The following is a 21,211-nucleotide window of genomic DNA, read 5'->3' on the forward strand; positions in this document are numbered from 1 at the left end:
CTAGAGAGAGGCCTGCACACCACAACAAAGAGCCCGCGTGCCACACATAAGGCCCAACACAGCCAAAAATAAATTAAATAAATAAATCTTTTCAAAAATAAATAAATAAATACAAAACTGAGCTCTCAAAGTTAGGGAAATCTACTGTGGAAGGCTGAAAATGGACCCCCAAAAGATCTCTAGAATTTGTAACTGTTATTTGGGAAAAAAGCTCTCTGCAGATCTGATAAAGTTAAGGATCTTGAGATAAGAGAATATTCTGGATTATCCAGGTGGGCCCTAAATGCCACCGCAAGTGTCATTATAAGAGAAAGAGAGAGAGAGAGATCTCACACACAGAAAAGAAGGAGCAATGTACCCATGGGGGCAGATATTGGAGTGATGTGGCCACAATTTCAAGGAATGTCAGCAGCCACAGGACCCTGGAAGAGACAAGTAACAGATTCTCCCCTAGAGTCTGGAGAGAGTGCAGCCCTGTGACACCTTGATTTCAGCCCAGTGATACTGATTTCAGACTCCTGGCTTCCAGAACAGTGAGAGCATACATTTGTGTTGTTTAAGCCACCAAGCCTGTAGTAATTTGTCACAGCAGCCACAGGAAACTAATACATCCACAAACCAACAAGGAAATACGAAATTGAAAACCAGAGTGATAGCATGCACTGGCACTTGGGCTGCCCAGTGGCATCTGCTGCTCTTGTAAAGTGGATGCTAGAGTTGTATTGGCACATGGGGCAGGTCACACAGGCTCAGGTTATGCTGGGATAGAGGAGTTAGAACTGCAACACACATACACATACTCACAAGCCAGCCTTAGAGGGCTTCACCATCAGGGAATGAGGGGACTTGGATAAAGGTCCTGCACACAAGCGAAGGGAGACAGGGTCTGAGTCCTGGATTGAGAGGGCTGAGAAGGTGATCTCCTTAATAGCTCATTACCCCAAGCCTGCTCTCAAATGGGTTTGGGTTCAAATTTATACTACCTGGGCTGGAGGGGATCGAGGAAATCCCCAGCTCAAAAATTCACATTACCTACGGTAATGGTATCTCACACATAAAACCCCAAACATGAGCTCAAAATCCAAATGTACAAAGTACGTGAGGTAGCAAAGGGACCTTTTCTCAATACTCTGTAATGGCCAATATGGGAAAAGATTTTTAAAAAGAGTGGATATATGTATATGTATAACTGATTCACTTTGCTGTACAGCAGAAACTAACACATTTTAAATCAACTATAATTCAATAAAAAATTTTAAAAATAATAAAATAAAATATTGTAATTAAAAAAAAAATCAACTACATGAGGTAATAAGCTATTCTGGAAATGAGTCAAGAGAAAAACAGATGAATTACACCCAAGAATGCCAGAAATGGATTATAAAATTCCTTTTCAGATAAACATGATTTTAAATGGTTAAATAAATTAAATATAAAATCAAGAGCACGCAAGACAAGAGATTACTTTAAAAAAAAAAAAAAAGAGTACATGGAAGATTTGAAAACTGCTCAAATAGAACATCTAGAAGTTTAAAAAAAAAAAAGACATTAAATGAAAAACTGATTGCCTCAGTTAGGCTGAAGATTAGACACAGCTAGAAAGAAAATTAATGAACCAGAAGATAATTTTAAGTCATTATTCAGAATACAGCCAAAAGACAAAAATGGAAAATATGAAAAAGAGGTCAGATTGAGAAGTCCAATTCAGGTCTCCAAGGATTTTCTAAGGGGAGTGGGAGTGGGGCATAGAAAGAATGGGAGAGAATCAGTGTTCAAAGAAATAAGTGGCTTAACATTTTCCAGAACTGAGACATCAATCTTCAGATCTGAGAAGCACAAACCCCAAATAGGATGAATAAAATTAGATCCATCCCCAGACATGTTGTAGTAAAACTACATAGCTTCCAGGACAAATATTTTAAAAGCAAATTCACAGAGGGCAGGTCACCTACAGAGAAATGACCCAAAAATCAATAGAGGCTGACAGTAACAGTAGAAGCCAGAAGAATGTCATCCCCAAAATGCTGAGAGAAAAATAAGCCAACCTAGAAATCTATATCCAGCTGATCTCATTCAGTAACACTGGACACAATGAAACTAAAAAATGTGGAGATCCTTCTACAGAGTCCTTTCTGTAGACTGGTCCCAACCATTTATGACCATCTCAGCTGTCACTGGCCTGGTCTCTAGAATCCAACTCTTCATACCCTGGTGCTCTCCCTTCAATATTCCCTGCTTAACTGGCAGTGGAGGTGCTGACCATTGGAGGCTGGGAGCGGGTGTGAGGGTTCTCTTCCTAAGGTACTATTTCCTTTTTCACCTGTCTCCATGCTGTAGACTTCCTCTGTGCTGACGAAGGTGTGTGCTGGGATGCTGGATGTGCCTCTAGCATCCCAGGGCATGTCCCAGCTCTGTCTCCTGCTTGCCCAACCTCTGCTCCTCTGGCTACACCAAATCCTAATTCCTGCACGCAGCCCTCTGGAGGCTTCATTTGGAGCTCTGATCAGGTGGTAGACACCGCCTCGTACCCAAACAGACCTTTCTGTTTTCCCTGGTAGAGTCTGGGTCTCCCATAGCCTTGAGGGGTGGCCCACATGTCTCTTATGATCCAAGCCAGGGAGCTCTGACCACTTCCTGAAGTCCTGTCCCCCCTGGGGCTCCTGACCAGGGCTGCAGTCACTGCAGAAATTCAGAGGAACCCACCCACATAAATTCCTTCTTAGATTCACTTCTCACCTAGGAATCAAGGCCAAGACACTCCCTCTCCCCAAAATTGGCTCTCTTCCCATGCCTCATCACCCTTCTTCTAGCTCCCTGGACCAGGAGGGATGGAAACAATCTCCTCCCTTCTTCCTCTACCTCCTGTTCTCTAACCAGTCCTCTCTTCAAGTGTCCTAACTTGTCCTCACTATGGGTAACTGATAATGACTTCAGGAAGATCAAAGAGAAGATTTCAAGTTTCAGGAAGTCCTGAAATGCAAGTGGAGCCCGGCCTGGGTACTTGGCTGCTTTTGCAGTTTTGTCTTCTTCCTTAGATGGCAACCCGCTGGACTGATCTCCCCACTGGTGTCTGAGGCTGCGTCTCCCTCCTAATGGCACTGACACTAGACCCTGTAGATTAAAATAGAAGGAAATAGCTCTAGAGAGGGTAGCTGATACAAAGGACCAATGAAAGCACATTGACCTTTCTGGGAAAAACCAAGAACATATCTGTTTCATCTAGCTTATTCCTTACATCCTTAGAAAAGCTGGTGAGATTGGAATTGGTCAAAGGAGCTGACGTCTAAAAGAAAGATGTGGTTTAAGACTATAACGAAACCAGAAATGGGTTATCTGTCAAGGTCCAAATGTCACCACTATGAAAGGTGGGGGTGGGAATGGGAAGGTGAGAATCCTAGTACATCACTAGTATATTATTTTGACATGTTCGCAGTCTTTTACAGCAGGACTTTTACAGTCTCTCCTACTCCAAACATCACAGTGTCAGTTTTAAGTCTTCAAGTAATCCTTACTGCTTTGAGGTTTCCCATTTTCCAGCATGGAAACCCTCCTTACTTTTTGCTGTCTGGCAATTCTCACTGTGGCAGGGCTTCACTCACCCACCAGCCACATCAGAGGAGGACCATCACGGAAGAACTGTTTTCCTTCAGATATTTTACACCTAAAGCCACTCCATTTCATCTGGGGAGAGGCAGAGGACTATTGCCTGGTTAAGAGCTTTGCCCTCAATTTAAAGGTTTATCTGGTAGAAGGTTTGGGATTGCAGACGAGAAGAATCAACGCTTTAAGTTTTCCAGAAGCTGGAACAAGTAATCACACAGGACCTAAGGAGAACACGTCCAAACATGAGATCGAGTGTGAAAGCTAAGTGTGCCCTGGGCAAGAAAGAGCACCTTCACAGTCCCCCTGCTTGGTGGGCTCTTCCCACCTAAGCCACTTTCCAATGAGAAACCCACCAGTCATTTAATCCCAGCGCTTTCTGAAGAGCACACGGCGGGCACAGTGGGGTCTCTAATATATTCTACAAATGGGCCATTTCCCTTCTTACTCAGCTATGCCCACGAACTCACCAAATCTCAGACGCCCCCCTTGTCCTTCTGTGCCACCATCAAGAGCAGAGGGCCAGCTGTTCCTGACGCTCCCGGGGCTGCTTGGGAACAGTGCATTAATGGTCTGGCTAAGACCTTCCATTTCGTGGCGGCTCCTACCTGCCCACTCTGGACGGGCACAACCTCACATCCAAAATTGGAACGTCTCGGAGCCCTCCAGATTATGTTCCTTCTGTTTATTTCTAGTCTCTATCCACAGCCAAGTCTTCTCCAGGTTCCCACAAGTAAGATGAGGGAGGAAACACCCATAGCTCAAGTAAAGCACATTTATCGAAGTGTAGGCTATCTCGTGAACAAGTGATCTGAAGCCCCCGGGCCTGGGGCACTCCTTGGCCCCAGCAAGACCACATTTGCTGTGCCAGGGAATATGGACAAGAAGCAGGGTGGGGGCCTCAATCCACAGCTCTTTCGTTACTCAAGGAAAGGTAGGGGATGGGACAGCAAACAGTAGGTCTACCACTCACGCCGGAAGGAGCCTACAACCTGGAACGAGAGCCCTGCTGACGAGAACAGATGGCTTGAACCAGAGACTGTAAACTGGTGGCCCAGGGTCAGGACAGGACACAGCTGTCAGAGTCTGACCCTCCAGAATCCAGAATCATGCATTTGGTAATACACATTCAAGAACTGAGAGGTCTTACAGGAACATCGGGACTCTAGGTTGGAGAATAAGATCTGGTGACATCGGCAGTCCTCCTAGAACTGCTGAGAAGTGGCGCTCAGCTCACCTGACCTGTCTGGCCCCTGTTCCAAACCAAACATTCACTTCTTCCGCTGACTGTCTTTGAACCTTATATGGATTCCTCCAAGATCAGATGCTCCACGTTTCATTTAAGTAACATTTGAATTTTATTTATTCAGATGGCCCTTATTAAGACTGACCATATAATTTATCACGCAAATGAGGACATGCTTGAGAATGAACGTAGGTGCTGTTAATAATTATAACAGGAAGAAAGACATGAACTGTCCCAGGTACACTGGGTCCATTGAGGACCTTCTGTAAACAAATACTGTTTGGTGATTGGTGGATGCAAGTTCTCATAGATCTGTTGATTCCTGACCTTGGGAGTCAAAGAAAGAACTATCATTGAGTGTGTGTTTTTTTTTAACTGTAATGACTAGCCAAGGGGAAAAAGTAGCAGCTTTCTACTAGTCTGAAAGACATGACCACAAACAATGTTTTAATTTAATTTTAAACTTTATCTCACTAAGCAAGATAGAGCAGATGTGCTAACAAGAAATAGCAATAATGACAGTGTTGTGAACTGTCTGTGTCCTCCCAAAATTCATATGTTGGTGATGGTATTAGGAGATGGAGTCTTTGGGAGGTGATGAGGTCATGAGGGTGGAGCCATCATGAATGGGATTAGTGCCTTTCTAAGAAGAGACAGGAGAGCCTGCTTCTCTCTCTGCTCTCAGCTATGTGAGGATACAGCAAGAAGACAGCTGTCTGCAAACCAGGAAGAGGACCCTCACCAGACACCACACCTGCTGGCACCCTGATCTTGGACTCCTCAGCCTCCAGAACTGTAAGAAAAAAATGTTTTTTGTTTAAGTCACTCAGTCTATGGCATTTTGTTATAACAGCCTGAGCTGACTAAGACAGACAGCAGATGCTTACACATTACGCATTCTGTGCCAGGCACTGTGATAGACATTTTATACATATCAACTCATTGTCAGACCCACACAACTCCACGAAGTAGGTAAACCATTATCCTCATTTTACAGATGAGGAAACCAGGGCACAGAGAGGTTAAGGTACTTGCCTAAGGTCACACAGTTAATGAACAGTAGAACTGGGTTTTGAACCCAAACAATTGAGCTCTTAAGTCTGTACTAATAACAAGTCCCTGCTTATTCCAAGGCTGTAAGGATCCAGCTTGCCCCTGTTGCTTTCCCCTCCAACAAGCACCATTGGTGGGAACTTCTGAGGTCAAGGTATGGTCCAGGGATGTTGCTGATAGTACCTACATCCTAAGGAGATCACCAGGATGCTGAGAAAACCCTATCTTTGTACTGAAAATGGAAGATTAGGCAGAGAGGAGACACTGAACAGGACAAAGAACAGGAGGTGCCACCACTTGTCCCCTGTGCCCAGCAAGTGCCCAACAAGTAGACCACCTTCCCTTTAAGAGCCTGGAGTTAAAAGTATGCAATTTGATCAGCCCAAGGGACTATTGGGATAAATGGTTTTCCCCACTGCCCTTGATTCTGCAAGCTAACTTGAGGGCTATGAAGAATTAGTCTTGAGAAAGAGAATGAACATAACCATAATTTTATTTTGCCAGATTCCACTAACACTATTTTATTGTGCTAACAGCTTCTCATGGGGATGACAGCCATCTTGTAAAAGGATAAGGGATTTGGTTTAAAACAGACATGTCAACGTCTTACTGATGAAAACACCATCCGAGGTCTGGAGGACTCTAAGACAACCAAGAGGACAGTTCCTCACCTCAGGAAGCTGAGAGTCTAATAAGGAAGCCACTGATGAACAGGAATCACAACACAACACATTATGAATAGTATTGTGAAAACACAGAAGACATAGGTCACTCCCACTTTAAGCTACAAACTCCTGGAGGATGGATAGTACCTTCAGTACCTCTGGTTACTGCAGATACCACATTCATTCAGCAAACATTCATTTGCTGGCACAGATGTTCAACAAACATTTCTGGAGATGAATTCCTGGAGGAGATGGGAAATTTGACAGAGTCTGGATCGAAGAACAAGAATAAGTAGACACTTGGAATCCAGATGCCTGGATTCGAATCCTGGATCAACCACTGACTAGTTAAGAGAAATACTTTCCTTTATGGGCCTTAGTTTCCTCATCTAAAAAATGGGGATGATTTTATTTGCCTTATGAGGATGTGACAAGGATGAAATTAGGTAACATGTAAGCACGTAGCATAATGACCATCCCAAAATAAGCACCCAATCAGCATCAGCTATGGTTATACTCGATTGCCAGCAGTCACTATGGTAATTCCTTGTCTCGAACGTCAAAACATACTTTTCCCACTGGAGAATCAGCCAGGCAGGTCCTAGGCCACCACTCCTTGGGGATCTAAAAGTAAACCTTAGAACTGTGTTCCCATTCCCATAGGTGAAAAGATAGGAAACAGAACTCTTTCCTCTTTGCTCAGTCATCTTTATCTGTTTAGGTTTTGCAAAACCACCAACATGTTCGCCTCATAGCAGATGCAATAAAGCAGTTCTCTCCTCTCTTGCTTATAACTATGGCAAGTAGCTTCCAAATACATGCAGGGTACATATCCAGATAGATTCCTATATTGTTCGAAAGGCAGGAAAGGGGACTCAGCTGACAGCCTTCAGAAGGAACAAGGTAATAAAGTCAAAAGATGACCAGACCCTGGCTCCAGGTACCGGCCTGACTTATGAGACAGACAGACAGACATGACTTTAATTGGTTTGAGTTTCTGCATGGTAAGGAGCTGAGGACTGATCCATAACTAATGATAAAAATGGGGAACATCGTGAGCAGCTTCTGAGCTGCAACCCAGAGGTAATGCAGAACGGCAGCTGTCCAGGTGCTCAAGTCTTGTCACCCTCCTGTCCTCTCCTCCCTTCCACCCTCCCCCTTGAGCTGGGCCTGGATTCATGCAGCGTCAGCAGGACATATTGGCCAGAATGACTTTAATCCTTCCGGTCAAGCAAAGTAACCCTGTGGAAATGCTCTCTACCCAAATGGGACAGGTTGGAAGTCAACTAGGATGGCACAGGGGCAGCTTAGCAAGTCCCAGCAAGAGAGGAAGTCGCCAGCAGCCATGGCCTGCAAGCTGGAGTCCCCCAAACAACAGACTGTCAGGCTGAGGGATGAGTCAAGAGCCCTCAGCAGAGACACGACCAAACATCAGGTCAGAGTGGCACCCTGGTCAAACATTTTGGGGCCCAAGGAGGCTACATGGAGACCAACAGTACACCAGCTTGAGTCTATATAGCTCATCCCCTCGGAGTTTCTCCCAACATCCTGAGTGAAATGCTAGAAACAGCTGGAAACCAGAGTGATGCAGGATACCGTGAGGTCAACCAGTGGCCTGCCTGGTAATGTGGCGTGAGGCTCCCACCTGAAGAAGGTGAGGTGGGAAGACTAGAGAATGGCAACCGCCATCAGTCATGCTTGCACAGACAGGCTAACACCTCACCTACCATTTTGGGGCCAAAGGAAAGGGGAAGAAATTTGGGTTGGGGGGTTAGAAAGAGAAGAGAATTAATGCCACAGGACTATCCATTCTGAAGTGGAACAAAGGACCATGGAGAGGGACAAGGGTAGGCAACAGAATCAAAGCCAATGAAAGAGCTGAAACGTTGCTCTCTCCTCCGAATCCTTGAGAAAGACAAGACACATTTCTTTAAAAACCCTTTGCAGATGCCACAGGATTGCCTTTTTTGGGTACAGGCTTTGGGGTTGGCTGACTAAGGTTTAAGTCCCACCTCTGCCAACGTCTAAACTTCACCCATTAAGTAGGAAACTCACCATCTCCCTGCCAGGTGGCCATGAAAAGGAGGCAGGTGTGATCTTGCCCAGTTCAGGTGCTACGGATGTGGACGCACAGTGGGAACTCTCTTCTTCCTAGGGCTTTCAGATCTACTCTAAATGCTTCCTGAAGCAACCTCTACTATATGTGTGTATGGTGCAATGAGGGAGGATATGAAAAAACCAAGGCACCACGTAGCATCAAAAGTGCCAGCAAGGAAGCATGTGTCAGAGCCAAATTCTCAGGCTTGAGCCCTTTTACATTGTCCCCCGCCCCAAATTCTGTCTACCCCGATTCTGTGCTACAGATGCTTGCCTAGAGCAGAGATCAGCACACTTTTTTCTGTAAAGGGTAAGATAGTAAATATTTTCGGCTTTGCAGGCCACATGGTCTGGGTCAGAGCTACTCAACTCTACTGTAGTAGCACAAAAGTAGCCTCAACTCTACTGTAGTAGCACAAAAGTAGCCAGACAAAATGTACCTGAATGGGCATGGTTGTGTACCAATAAAACTTTATTTACCAAAGCAAGCTGTGGGCCCGATTTGGCCTCAGGACTGTAGTTTGCCAACCCCTAGTCCAGGGCTTTGGGGTTTATCAGGCTCACACACCAGCAAAACAGCTGAATTGGGATTGAATGGGAAAGAACGCCATACTCTTTCCACGGCCCCACCGTGGCCTTCACAATCCCACTACTGCTAACTGGGTCAGAGTTCTCGTTGGGCCCACCCATGCCCAATTACACCCTTACTGCCAGGGGTATACCCCTGCCGCCCTAAATTCAATGTGCCCTTTTATGCCCATTTCCCCCACCTCCACCCCACTAAGCATCTTGGACTGCTCCATCTCTCAGGAATCAACTTCTCCTAAAACACGAGATACTTACAGATACAAAAGATTAATCCAAGTCATCACCCAGAGGGGACCATGTGCTGTGGAAGTTAAAGGCACAGGGATGGGCATCAGGCCGGGGTTCACCTTCCCCTTTGCTACTTTCCTGCTGCATGAACGTGGGCATGCAGGCAACCCCTGAGCATTTCCTTTGCCTATGGAAATTGTTTAGGGGCTTTGAAAATTAAGTAAGAGAGTTTATGTAAAATAAATAGCAAGGGCTGTTCAGAAATGGAATCATTAAAAAGTCACACCCTGCATAATTCTCTTTCCTTCAGTATGCTTTACATTTACGACCAACTAGATCATCATCTCCTTGAGGAAAGGCTATGACTTACCCTTTGGATTCTGTGGTTCCAGGCACCATGCAGAGAAAGCACATAGTAGGTGCTCAGTGAATACATGTGCCTCTCACTCAGGAACAGACATGATGAACACAGCTGTGAGCCCCTGAAGTCGTGGAATCGTTTTCACATTCATTTAAGATCTCATTTGTGATACGAACCGGACTACAAACGTCTGGCTGGAGACATCTCAGGGCTTGCTCTCAATCCCCTTCACCTAACTGAGTGAAGGCTTTTGACTTTGAGGTTAATTATTCCTCTTTGCATTTCTTCAAGGAGAGAGTTCTCCCTTGAGACTGCTGGTCATTACTATTCCGTGTTGCACTGCTCTCTTGACATAAAGGATTTTTTTTTTAAAGGAGACAGAGGATTTCATGACCTGATTTAGGCTTGGGTGCCTCCAAAAGCTTAGAGTATAAACCCACAGGGGACAACACTGAGGGCACTTTAGAAATCCAATCTGCCTTCCCACAGTAACTCCAGAGAAGTAGAAAGGTGTGTGAAACTTCAGTCCAGGAAAACCCCCAAGCCCTCCTCCTTATGTAGAAGTAGAGGCACTTAAGCTATTGTAGGTCAAATATTCCTCGTGTATACGCGGTGGGAGATTCTCAAACTTCTGGACAAACCAGAATCAAATTGTAGGTGGAGAGGGGCGTGATCAGTGCTTTGATCTTCTAGAACCACAGGCAGCTATGCTCTCTGCAAACAGAGATGCCTTGACCGGGCCCTGGAAGGATGCCTGCCCAATGTCCCCCACATCTCCTAGAAACACTAACAAACACTTGACACTAAAACAGTGCTGGCTAGGCACCAGGCACAGTTCTAAGGCTTTCCATGTATTAACATGCTGAATCTTTGCAATGACTCTATGAGGTAGTGCCTGCTATCCCCATTTTAAAAGATGAGGAAGCTGAGGTGCAGAGAAGCTAAGTAACTTGCCTGAGGTCACACAGCTTGTAACAGGTGAAGCTGGGGCTCAAACCCAGGCAGTCCATCTCAGAGCCCTCATTCACTTAGTCCATGAGCCTCCACCTTGTGCAAACACATCCCATCCTTAAAAACTGCTCAAGTTTGTTTTCTCCATCACACGAGGCTCCTCTGAGTTCACAGAATCTAAGGCCTGGATGGAACAGGCAGCCTCAAGGCCAGTTCTCTTGTTTTACAGCTGGAGACAGATTCCCAAGGGAAAGGGGTAGGGTCTGCAATTTCCAAGTTTATGCAACCACCAACTCAAGCCCCCAGACTCCTAAATGCAGTGCTCTCCTCACCACCTTCCAGAGACTCACAGCCAAAATGCACAATTAACACTTTCATACCCAGGAAACCACTGGAGAAACACATGGCTCTTTTCCCAACGACAGGAATGAACTCTGAGAAAGTGGGGAAGCAGGCATCCTGTGTCTTGTGTGACTCCAACATAATCGTAAGCACAGATCAATTCTGTGGGCTCCACCACGGTGACCATTTGCACCCAGCCATTCCCCCAACCTGGTTTTCTTTGCGACCAAATGCACATCCTAGCAAGATGGCTGGCACAGGGTAAGGCTGCAGCCCATGCCAAGTTTTCCACTCCGCATAAAATGTGAGTTTTTTGGAAGAGCCAAGGCTAGTGAGGAATGCCCACAGCAGAGCAAAGGGCTGGGAGACGCTGATCAGGGTGGACCCTTTCATGAGCATCTAAGTTACTCCAATGGTGACTGGAGTGGCACAGCTTAACCACCACTCTTAGCAGAGAGGCAAGTTGACAGAGAGGCAACTACGTAGTCTAGGATTGGCTGTTGCCCCCAAACGATGACCACATCCACCATGTCATCAGATCCCTCCTGACGCACCTTCCCGCATCCTCGGGGTAACCACAGAGAAAAGAGGTGGCGAGACCAACAGGCGCCCTCACTTACCCAGCCCAGGCGGCACATTCAGTCCGGTGGCACATCCTAGAAACTTTAAAGTGAATGTGCTAGGCAAGCACGTCACTGGTTAGCTGAACCTCACATTCCAAATCACATCGCGGCAGAGATGAGACAGACAGGCACACAGACAGACGGGCCTCTGCCTCTGGGGACCCTGGAGGGCCCCACTTCCCACAGGACACACTTCCTACCTGCTTCCATAAGTTGGCACTGCTGACCGAAGACGTGGGAGAAGGTGACCCGGCCGGTGGCAGAACTGGATGTCGCCAGCGTGGATTCCATGGCTCTCCTGGGGTCTTTGGTGTTGGTCATGGAGCAACGTCCAAATCCTTCGGAGTGTCTGAACGGAGGATGACGTCACTGGCCCAGGCACTGTAGGTCTGAGGCTACTTGTCACTTCCAAGAAAATGTCCCCGCCCCCGAAGTTTATAAGGTTCTTCCTCTCACTGCCCAGTCCCTGCGGTTTCTCTCAAACCCTAGTCAAGTGCAAAATGAAACCTTACACGGTTCCGCAGAGCTTGCACAGCTACAGGAGTTCGGTGCAAAAGCAAAATCTAAGTTTTCTCCCACAGGAGTTGTTTTCTCTTAGCCGGGGTCGGGGTGACTGGGTCACCTGGAAGGGGCCGAGTCCAGGGAGCCGCTCAGCCCGGTGGCCGCTGGGGAGAGCTCGGCCCCAGCCGCGTCCCAGCGCCAGCTGCTGCAGGAAAAGCGCTGCCGGCTCCGCGGCGGCTCCTGCCGAGGAGGGAGGGCTAGAGCGAGGCTGCCTCAGGCTCCCCGGGGAGCTGGTCTCGCAGGCCCGCGGCTCCTGCGGCTCCGGCCCCGGTCTCCGTCCTCCCTGAGCCCAAGTGCCGCTGTCCGGGGTCCGCGCGCCCCTGGGCGGCCAGACGCAGGCGGGGAGCGCGCAGGAAGCGAGCGCAGCGCGGGCACTCTGCAGCTCTGGACCACCGACGTGCCCGCGGTTCATCCTTCACTCCAGATGGACGCCTTTCCCTTCGGCGTCCCCCTCCTCGCCGGGCTCTGGGGAGGGGAGGGAGACGTGGTCAAAGAGCCTGCTCCGACCTACTGCAGCGGGCCTCCCCCCGCAGCCCACCCCGCCACCCCTTTTCTGGATGCAGAGGGAAGCGCTAACTCAGCCCAGCAGGCACCCGGCTGCTGTAACCTCTTCATGCTCACAGCCCAGGAAGTATCAGGCACAGGAGAGGAGAATGCCGGCAATCAAATCCAAAGATCAAGAAGAGAAGGGATGGAAAATGCCCTACATCCCCCATGGCGCTCCGGTGACAAAGAGATGGTCTGGGTGCTTCATCTTTGCCAAACCGGACCTATTCTGTGCATAGAACAATCAGTCCCCTGTTCCAACCCAAAAGGGCAGTTTCTCTGGAAAGGGAGGAAGGGCGGGATAAATACCTTTCCCAGGGTTACAACAGCTGTTTCAGTGGGTGCTGTGCCTTTATCCTGCTATCCCATTTGCTGATCACAAAGCTGCTAACTTGAGAGGGAGACGAAGCATCATCTCCGGCCACCATTTTGGATACTTTCACTGGGGATCTGGCTGCAACCCTGGCAGGACACTGGCAGCACCACCTCCTCCAGGAGAGACAGAATGTGACAGCACAGCAGCAGCAAAGCACCCATGTCTGTTTCCCCAGGAGGCCTGTGGTTGAAAAGCCATTCGTCTGTTCTGTATTTAAGATACAGAAGGTAAAGTTCAAATGGACTTGTGGGCCAGAAGGGCTCTCAAACAGAAGCCTTTTCCATCAGAGCTCTTTGCCACCAACGACGTACAGCTCAGTGATGTTGGAAGGTTACCTGGGATGGTTAAGGCAAGGCAGAGGAAGCCTTGAAATAAGCAGTTTAAATGAGCCTACTTTGCGTTTATGGTTTAGGGTAGCTTGAACCATTGAGGATCCCTTTTCTCACACAGAAGAGGTTCTTCTCCAGGTCATGAAATTAGAAGACATCAGAGCCCATGCTCTCTGACAACTGAGGTCTAAGGACAACTAAGGGCTAAGGTCAGAGGAAGACCAGAAACCACACACAGGATGGGAAATGGATCAGCTTCCCAAGTCTGGGAGCTGTGTAAGTTTCAGTGCAGCCCAGCAACGGACTACTATGCCACCACTAGAAAAATATCCAAGCTGAGTTGTGGGGAGGGGAGGGGAGGGGAGGGGAGGGATGACTTCGAGGCGCACAGAGGATTTCTAGGGCAGTGAAAATTCTCTGTATGATACCACAGTGATGGATACATGTCATTTCACATTTGTCCAAACCCACAGAACGTACACCACCAAGAGTGAACCCTAATGTAAACTATAAACTTTGGGTGATAATGATGTGTCAGTGTAGGTTCATCAGCTGTAACAAATGTACCATTCTGGTGGGGGATGTTGATTATGGGAGGAGGCTGAGCATATGTGGAGGGAAGGGATATATAGGAAGTCTCTGTACATTCCTCTTATTGTTGCTGTGAACCTAGAACTGCTCTAAAAAAAAAAAAAAAAAAACCTGTCTTTAAAAAAAGAATCCAAGGTAAAACTTCATACACTTAATTCAACCTGCAGATGCCTCCTGTTTGGAAAACCATGTTTTTGCCCTCCCTTCTCTGTACGCCTAGTCCATTCCTTCTCACTGCTACATGGCATTTCATATACTCAATCTACACATTTCCTCTGTCTGCTCCCTTAGTACCAGGCACCTGAGTTGCCTCCTAAGCCCTGCTACTGTAAACCACACGGTAATGATGCCACCTAAAGGTTAGTGGCAATAGATCATCCAAGTCAGGACACTTTGAGAGTGCATGAATGGAACCACCATTGGTAATTACACCAGAGCAAGTGGCATAAACTGGGAGGGACGGATCTGTGCAAGAACTTTCCTGGCTTACATACCCAGGAATGGACTTACTCAAAGATGCATGCAAATTTGATTTCATTCAATGCTGCCAAGTACTACTCCAGAATGGCCCTGCCGGTTTACACTCTTTATAGATTCCCACTTCCCTACTTCTTTGCCCATAACTGTTGCTGGCAAGAATTAGGAAGATGGGTGATCTAACGGGTATAAAGCTATAGTTCATTGGTTTGATTTGATGTCCTTAATTATTAGTAAGTTGAGCACTTTATGAAAAGATTATTAACCAATGAGGTTTCCTCTTCAGGAAATTGCCTATTCATATAGCCTTTGCCCATTTTTCTAGTTGTTTTTCTATTTCTGACTTTCTTATTGATTTGCACGACAGGTTCCTTCACTTTGCAAGATATCTATTTAGACCTTGCCCATATCTTCTCCCAGTCAGTCGTCAACTGATAACTTTGCTCATGGTGTCTTTCTTGACAAGAAATACTTCATTTTAATGTGGTCAAATCCATTGCTCTTCTGACTTATCATCTGTTTTGAGGGTCTTGCTTAAAATATCCTTCCTTACTCCTTGGCTATGAAGTCAGCCTCCTTCATAGTTTTACCTTTTACATTTAGTCCTTGTCTATCTGGGGCCTACTTTTATATTTAGTATAAGGTAGGGTCCAGCTTTGTTTTTTTCAAGATTGTGAATCAGTTTCCCAAAAACATCTTTTCCCACCCCATCCTTTCCCTGCTGTGGCACTGCTATCATTATCTATCAAATTTCCATATACATGAGTCTCTTCTTGAGCTCTCTCCTGTTCTATTTATCCCCCCATACTATGCTGTCAATGCTAACATTTTAGAGTTACCGGCCAACATTTTACAAAGTCTGGATTTCAAATGTTTCAAGAAAAGTCAGATTTGATGGTGTTGTGCCTGTAAGTCTCATGCTGGCCATCAGCTGGAGCAGCCGATCCCCCTTTATATGGGATATATGCCTTCCTGCTGCATAACCCTGGCTTGCATTCATTGACAATATAAGTCTATTCCTCATAGAGATGTGTTCAGGTATCAAAAACATCTCCAAAGATAAAAGTCAAAAGAAAGCCACACTAGAAAAGACATTAACTGACTTACAGGATTTTTGTTACCTCTGTGCTGATAAAGATCATTTATTCAATATCTCTTTGATACCTGACACCATGCTAGCCACAGGTAGATGGAATAGGAGTGGGGCGTGGAAAGTGGTGGAGGGGAAGGATGAGGAGACAGTGTGAGAAGCAACACAGAATCTCCACGTATGTGATAAACACAAAGAATAATTAACCAAACAACTGGGAGCGCATACCACATTGCGAATTATGGATCATGAAAGGTCTTGCCATTACGTACAGGTGAGGGCTAGCACTTTCCGGGGGACCTTTATGGGAGGGAGTATTAGAGCAGGGATCTAAGGAGAGAAGTGGAATTTACAGCAGGAAAAGGAAAAAGAATTGGGTTGGGGGAGGGGATTTTGGCACATACAAGTCATTTGGGCAAGACTATTTTATTTTATTTTATTTTTTGCCGAGACTATTTTAAATGCCATGTTATACTGGAAAGGTTTTAAAGTCCACTTAGGGCTCATTAGATTAGGAAAGATATAAATTTACTCTACTTCAAATCAATGGTCCTACCTATATTTTTAAGATTTCCCCTGGTACCTTTTCAATTCTACAGACTTAAATTGTCCTCCCTCAGAGGACTCCCCAACTTTGTTTAGACCCATACTCCCAGAGGAGTTAAGAGCCAATTCTCTGACAGATCAGCCTCACCCCATCAGCTGTGATCACCCACAGCTCCCAAAAGGTGCAGAGTACCACAACAACCAATATAGAAAGGGAGGGGCACAGTGAAGGGCAATTTAGGAAAATGTGACACTGAGCTCAGAGCTACTTGTTTTATGATGCTTCGCGTCTGTCTCGTAGCAAAATACCACTAAGTAGAAGCTGCTACATGCCATGAGACATACTATGAGCTCCATAGACATTCTCATTTAATAACAGATACCAGCATGTCCCCATGCCAGAGGAGGAAACGTGGTCTTAGGGAAATTCAAGTGCTTTGCCCAAGATTACACATCCATAAAAAATACAGCCATTAATAGGTAATCTACAAGATGAACAATTCTACTGGTTCTCTGTTTTGTAACTACTACCTATTTCATTGAAAAGTTGTGCTGTTAGCTCATATTCCCAAAAGCTTCCATGTTGACTCAAGTTCCCAGAAAGTCACAATAAGTGTCTTCCATTTTACAAAGTTTTTAAACTGTTTCATTGGACTATAATTCACATGCCATGTAATTCACCCATCTAAAATGTTCAATTCATTGGCTTTAGTATATGCACAAATATGTACAACCATCAACACAGTCAAGATTAGAATATTTTCATCACCTCAAAAAACCCCAGAAACTTTAGCTATTACTCCCTACACACCTCTTCCCCCCTCAACCTAAGCCTCCACTAATCTTTCTTTCCATCTCTATAAATTTCCCTATTCTGGACATAGGAATGGAATCAGAATATGCAGACTTTTGCATCTAGCTTCTTTCACTTAACATATTGTTTTTAAGGCTTGTCCAACTTCTAACAAGTATCAGTACTTCATTCCTTTTTATGGCTGAATAATATTCCATTGTATGGATATACCACATTTTATTTAACCCTTCATCCACTGAATTACACTGGAGTTGTTTCTACATTTTGGCTTTACGAAACTGCTGCTATAAACATTGTATACAATTTTTTATATGGGCACTTGCTTTCATTCCTCTTGGATATATATCTAAGAGTAGAATTGCTGAGCCATATGGTAACTCATGTTTAATCATTTGAGGAATTACCAGACTGTTTTCCAAAGTGGCTAGGTGGCTACACCATTTTACATTCCCACCAACAGTGTATGAGGGTTCTCAGTTCTTCACAACACCTGTTATACAATCATGTTTTGATGCAGTACTAGGTACTAAGTTATCCTAGTAACCTTAATGGTGGCAAAGGTTAAAATAGTAATTGGCTCAAAAGGGACTTAATTAAATTTCTAAACAGACTCATTCAGAAGGATAACCCTTTCTTTTGCTACAGAAGCCACTGATGAGTAAATCCAGGCCAGAAAGAGATAACGTTTTCCCTTTATTCTGTCACAACAGAACTTGTAGAAGTAAATAATGTTTCTCTGGAGCAATACCATCATCACCATCAACTCTAGGTCTTATATTATTTCTATAATTCCATATATACTTTCGAGCACTGAATCAAGAATAACCAGGTATCTATTTTCCTTCCTTCCTTTCTGAATAATTCCATTCAATCCAAAAGATGGGACAAGGGACTTCCCTGGTGGCGCAGTGGATAAGATTCTGTGCTCCCAATGCAGGGCGCCCGGGTTTGATCCCTGGTCAGGAAACTAGATCCCACATGCATTCTGCAACTAAGAGTTTGCATGCCAAAACTAAGGAGCCTGCCTGCCGCAACTAAGGAACCAGCAAGCCACAACTAAGGAGCCCTGGAGCTGTAACCAAGGAGCCCTGGAGCCACAACAAAGACCCGGTGCAACCAATTAAATAAATAAATAAATAAATACTTTCAAAAGATAGGACAAGAGAGAGAGAAAGAAATCCATGTCAAGGTGTGAGTGGTGGACCTCAGTGCTGAGTCAGAACCCAAGCAAGATGAGGGGGCATTTGTAAGGTAAGGAGAGAGAGCAGGAGGGTCAGAGGCCAAGTGAGGTGAGGAAGGCATCCACACACAGAGCAGCAGCAGCAACAAAAGACTGGTTACATGTGGGGTGGGGGGGAGGGGAGAGATTGAGCAAATAAGTAAACATATTTAAGATAATGGGAGTCAGATTTCTCACTGTTAGAGAAGAGAGAAAAGCTAGAATCAAATTTACGGTGTTAAATAGGAATTGTAAGTATTGGTGTGAACTCATGATTACAGATATATGTTTTATATATATATGTATAAACAAAGTTACTCTGGATTTAGATGCATGTATGTACGTAGTATGTCAGTTTATAGGTGCTCTATTTCCTAATTCTGTCCACTGGGAGGGCCTGGGAGCAGTGACACGCCATAGAAACCAAGGTCTAGGCTCTAAATATCATTCTTCCCTAAAAGGAACCAGAGCTGGTTGATTCCAGGGCTGGGGCAAGGAACACACAGGAAGAGTTTGACATCCTGTTCAGCCAGAAAGTAAAGAAATACTCAAGGACAGATGGAGACATTCCAGAAAGAAACAGAAGTCAGCTTAACGGGGCGTTCACTGTCCAAATCAAGGATAATTTGAGCATAAAAAATGTTCATAATGAAGTTAACCCCACTGAACAGAAACCTATCAGTCCTATGGATAAATGGATGGATGGATAAATAAATACACACAGACATGTATACATACATAAATACATGTATAGAGAGATGGTTAAGAGAGAAAGCTCTTCTTTACAGCAGAATACCGACCAATAAATGTATTTAAAATTATGTAATTGGAAAAGTGCCATTTGATAGCCATTCATAGTTATAACCCAGGCAAGTAACATCAAAGACTGCTAAAATTAATGGATGAAAAACAGTAGACTTATAGTCTCAGACTATGTCCCCAAAACATATTTATTAATTGCAAAGAGAAAAAAGGAGAGACCTTACACTGGGGAAAACTTGATTAAGACACCATCTTAATCAAGTGACCAAAGTTCACATCATTCGTAATAGGATAAATCAAAATCATGTACCATCACATAGGATGCAACGGACAAACTCAGCATCGCTTCTACAATAATACCAACAAAGATGCATTATGTGAATCTAAACATGAGGAAATTAGATAAACCCAAATTGAGGAACATTCTACAAAATAACTGTCCTGTAATTTGCAAAAGCGGCAAGGTCACAAAAGTTCAGGAAAACCTGATGAACTATTCCAGATCAAAAGCAACTCAAGAGGCAGGGCAACCAAATGCAACCTGTGATCCTGAATTGCTCCAATAAAAGTTGAGGGCAGTCTATGGATTATATGGTAATGATGGATCGATATTAATTCCTTGAGTGTGATGGTTATACTGTGGTTCGGTGGAGAATGTCCTTGATGTGTAGGAAGTGCACCCTAAATACTAAATAAAATACTCCTAAAATACTTGGGAGTGACGGAGCATCATGTCTGCAACATACTCCCAAACGGCGTGCGAGGGAAAAGTTCTTTGTACTATTCTTGCAACTTTTCTGTAGGTTTGAGAAAAGTAACCAGACATAACAAAGAAAACACGATCAAAAAGCAAGGGAAAGAGATAATAGAGAACCACAGGTAATTCAGATGACTCCAGTATTAGATACAGACCATAACAAGTTTGCTTAATACGGACAGAAATGGGGCAAGGTGAAGAATTTCGGCAAAGAAATGGAAACCATAAAAAGGTACCAAATTGAAAAAAGAAGTAACCGAATTGATATTAGAAACAGGTAGAAAGAATCAGTGAGCTGAAAAAACAGAAGAAAGTCAGAATGCTGTATAGAGGAAACAAAAGGATGGGAAAGATAGAGGAAAGAATGAGACATGGGGATTCAGTTAAAAGGTCTAACACGGGCTTAACTGTCATCCCAGAAAGAGAGAAAATAGAAAATGGGATAGAATTGCTATCAGAAGAGATCATTGATAATATCTGAAAAAACTGACTAAATTAAAATTTAAAAAGCTCAATGAACCCTGAGCAGGATAAATAAAAAGAAAACCACATGTAGGCATGTCACAGGAATGCACTGAAAACCAGTAACAGAGAAAGTCTTAAAAGCAGCTGGAAGTGGGGGTAAGGAGAGAACAGATAACCTTCAAAGGTGTGGCAAAGAACAGCATCTGCCTTCAACACAAACTAGGGAAGCCAGGAGCTAATGGCATGGTACCTCCAAAGTACCAAAAGAAAATAATGGCCACATGGAATTCTACACCCATTGAAAATATCTTTCAAGAATGAAGGTGACATAAAGACACCTTCAGACTAAAGAAATCTAGGAAAATTTATCACCAGCAGACCTAGTCAAAAAAAAATACTAAAGGAAATTCCTTCAGGAAAAGGAAAAGTAATCCTCAGGGCTATAGGCAGGAACAAAGAGCAGTGAAAAGGCTAATTGCAGCTAAATCTAAATTACATATAAATTAATATTAATGTGTAATATTAATATACTATCATACAAATTTATCATTATTAATGATTAATAATTTATTGTATATTAATATATAAAAATGCACTATAGGGTTTAAAGTATACACTGAAATAAAATACGGAGCAAAAATAGCTTAGAAATTGAGACAGGGTAAATGGAATTAGAAAGTTCTAAGATTCTTGCATTGTTCAGGAAAAAATAGGACTTATTTTCCATTAAAACTTGATAAGTCAAGAATATATGTTGTGATCTCTAGTGTAACCACTGAAAGTATGCATAGTAAAAGAGCAGACAATCAGACTAATAGAGGGAGAAAATGAACATAAAAATAATCAACCCAAAAGATATCAGGAAAAAAAAGAAAAAGGAACTAAAAAGAAGACTGGTATATCTCTGTTACTATCAGATCAAAT

At 44.4% G+C, this 21,211-nt stretch overlaps 1 long non-coding RNA gene across 1 annotated transcript in view; it reads right to left on the reverse strand.

Annotated features, from left to right (window-relative positions):
- Positions 1-18,606, reverse strand: part of LOC309624412 — a 415,281-nt gene extending 396,675 nt beyond the window's left edge. Inside the window, exon 1 of the long non-coding RNA XR_014241883.1 lies at positions 11,955-18,606. This is a non-coding gene — a long non-coding RNA (uncharacterized lncRNA). The remainder of the gene's footprint in view (positions 1-11,954) is intronic.
- Between the last annotated feature and the right edge of the window lie 2,605 nt (positions 18,607-21,211).

The sequence above is a fragment of the Balaenoptera borealis genome (genome assembly GCF_965194805.1).
Source record: "Balaenoptera borealis genome assembly, chromosome: 1".
Taxonomy (NCBI): domain Eukaryota; kingdom Metazoa; phylum Chordata; class Mammalia; order Artiodactyla; family Balaenopteridae; genus Balaenoptera; species Balaenoptera borealis.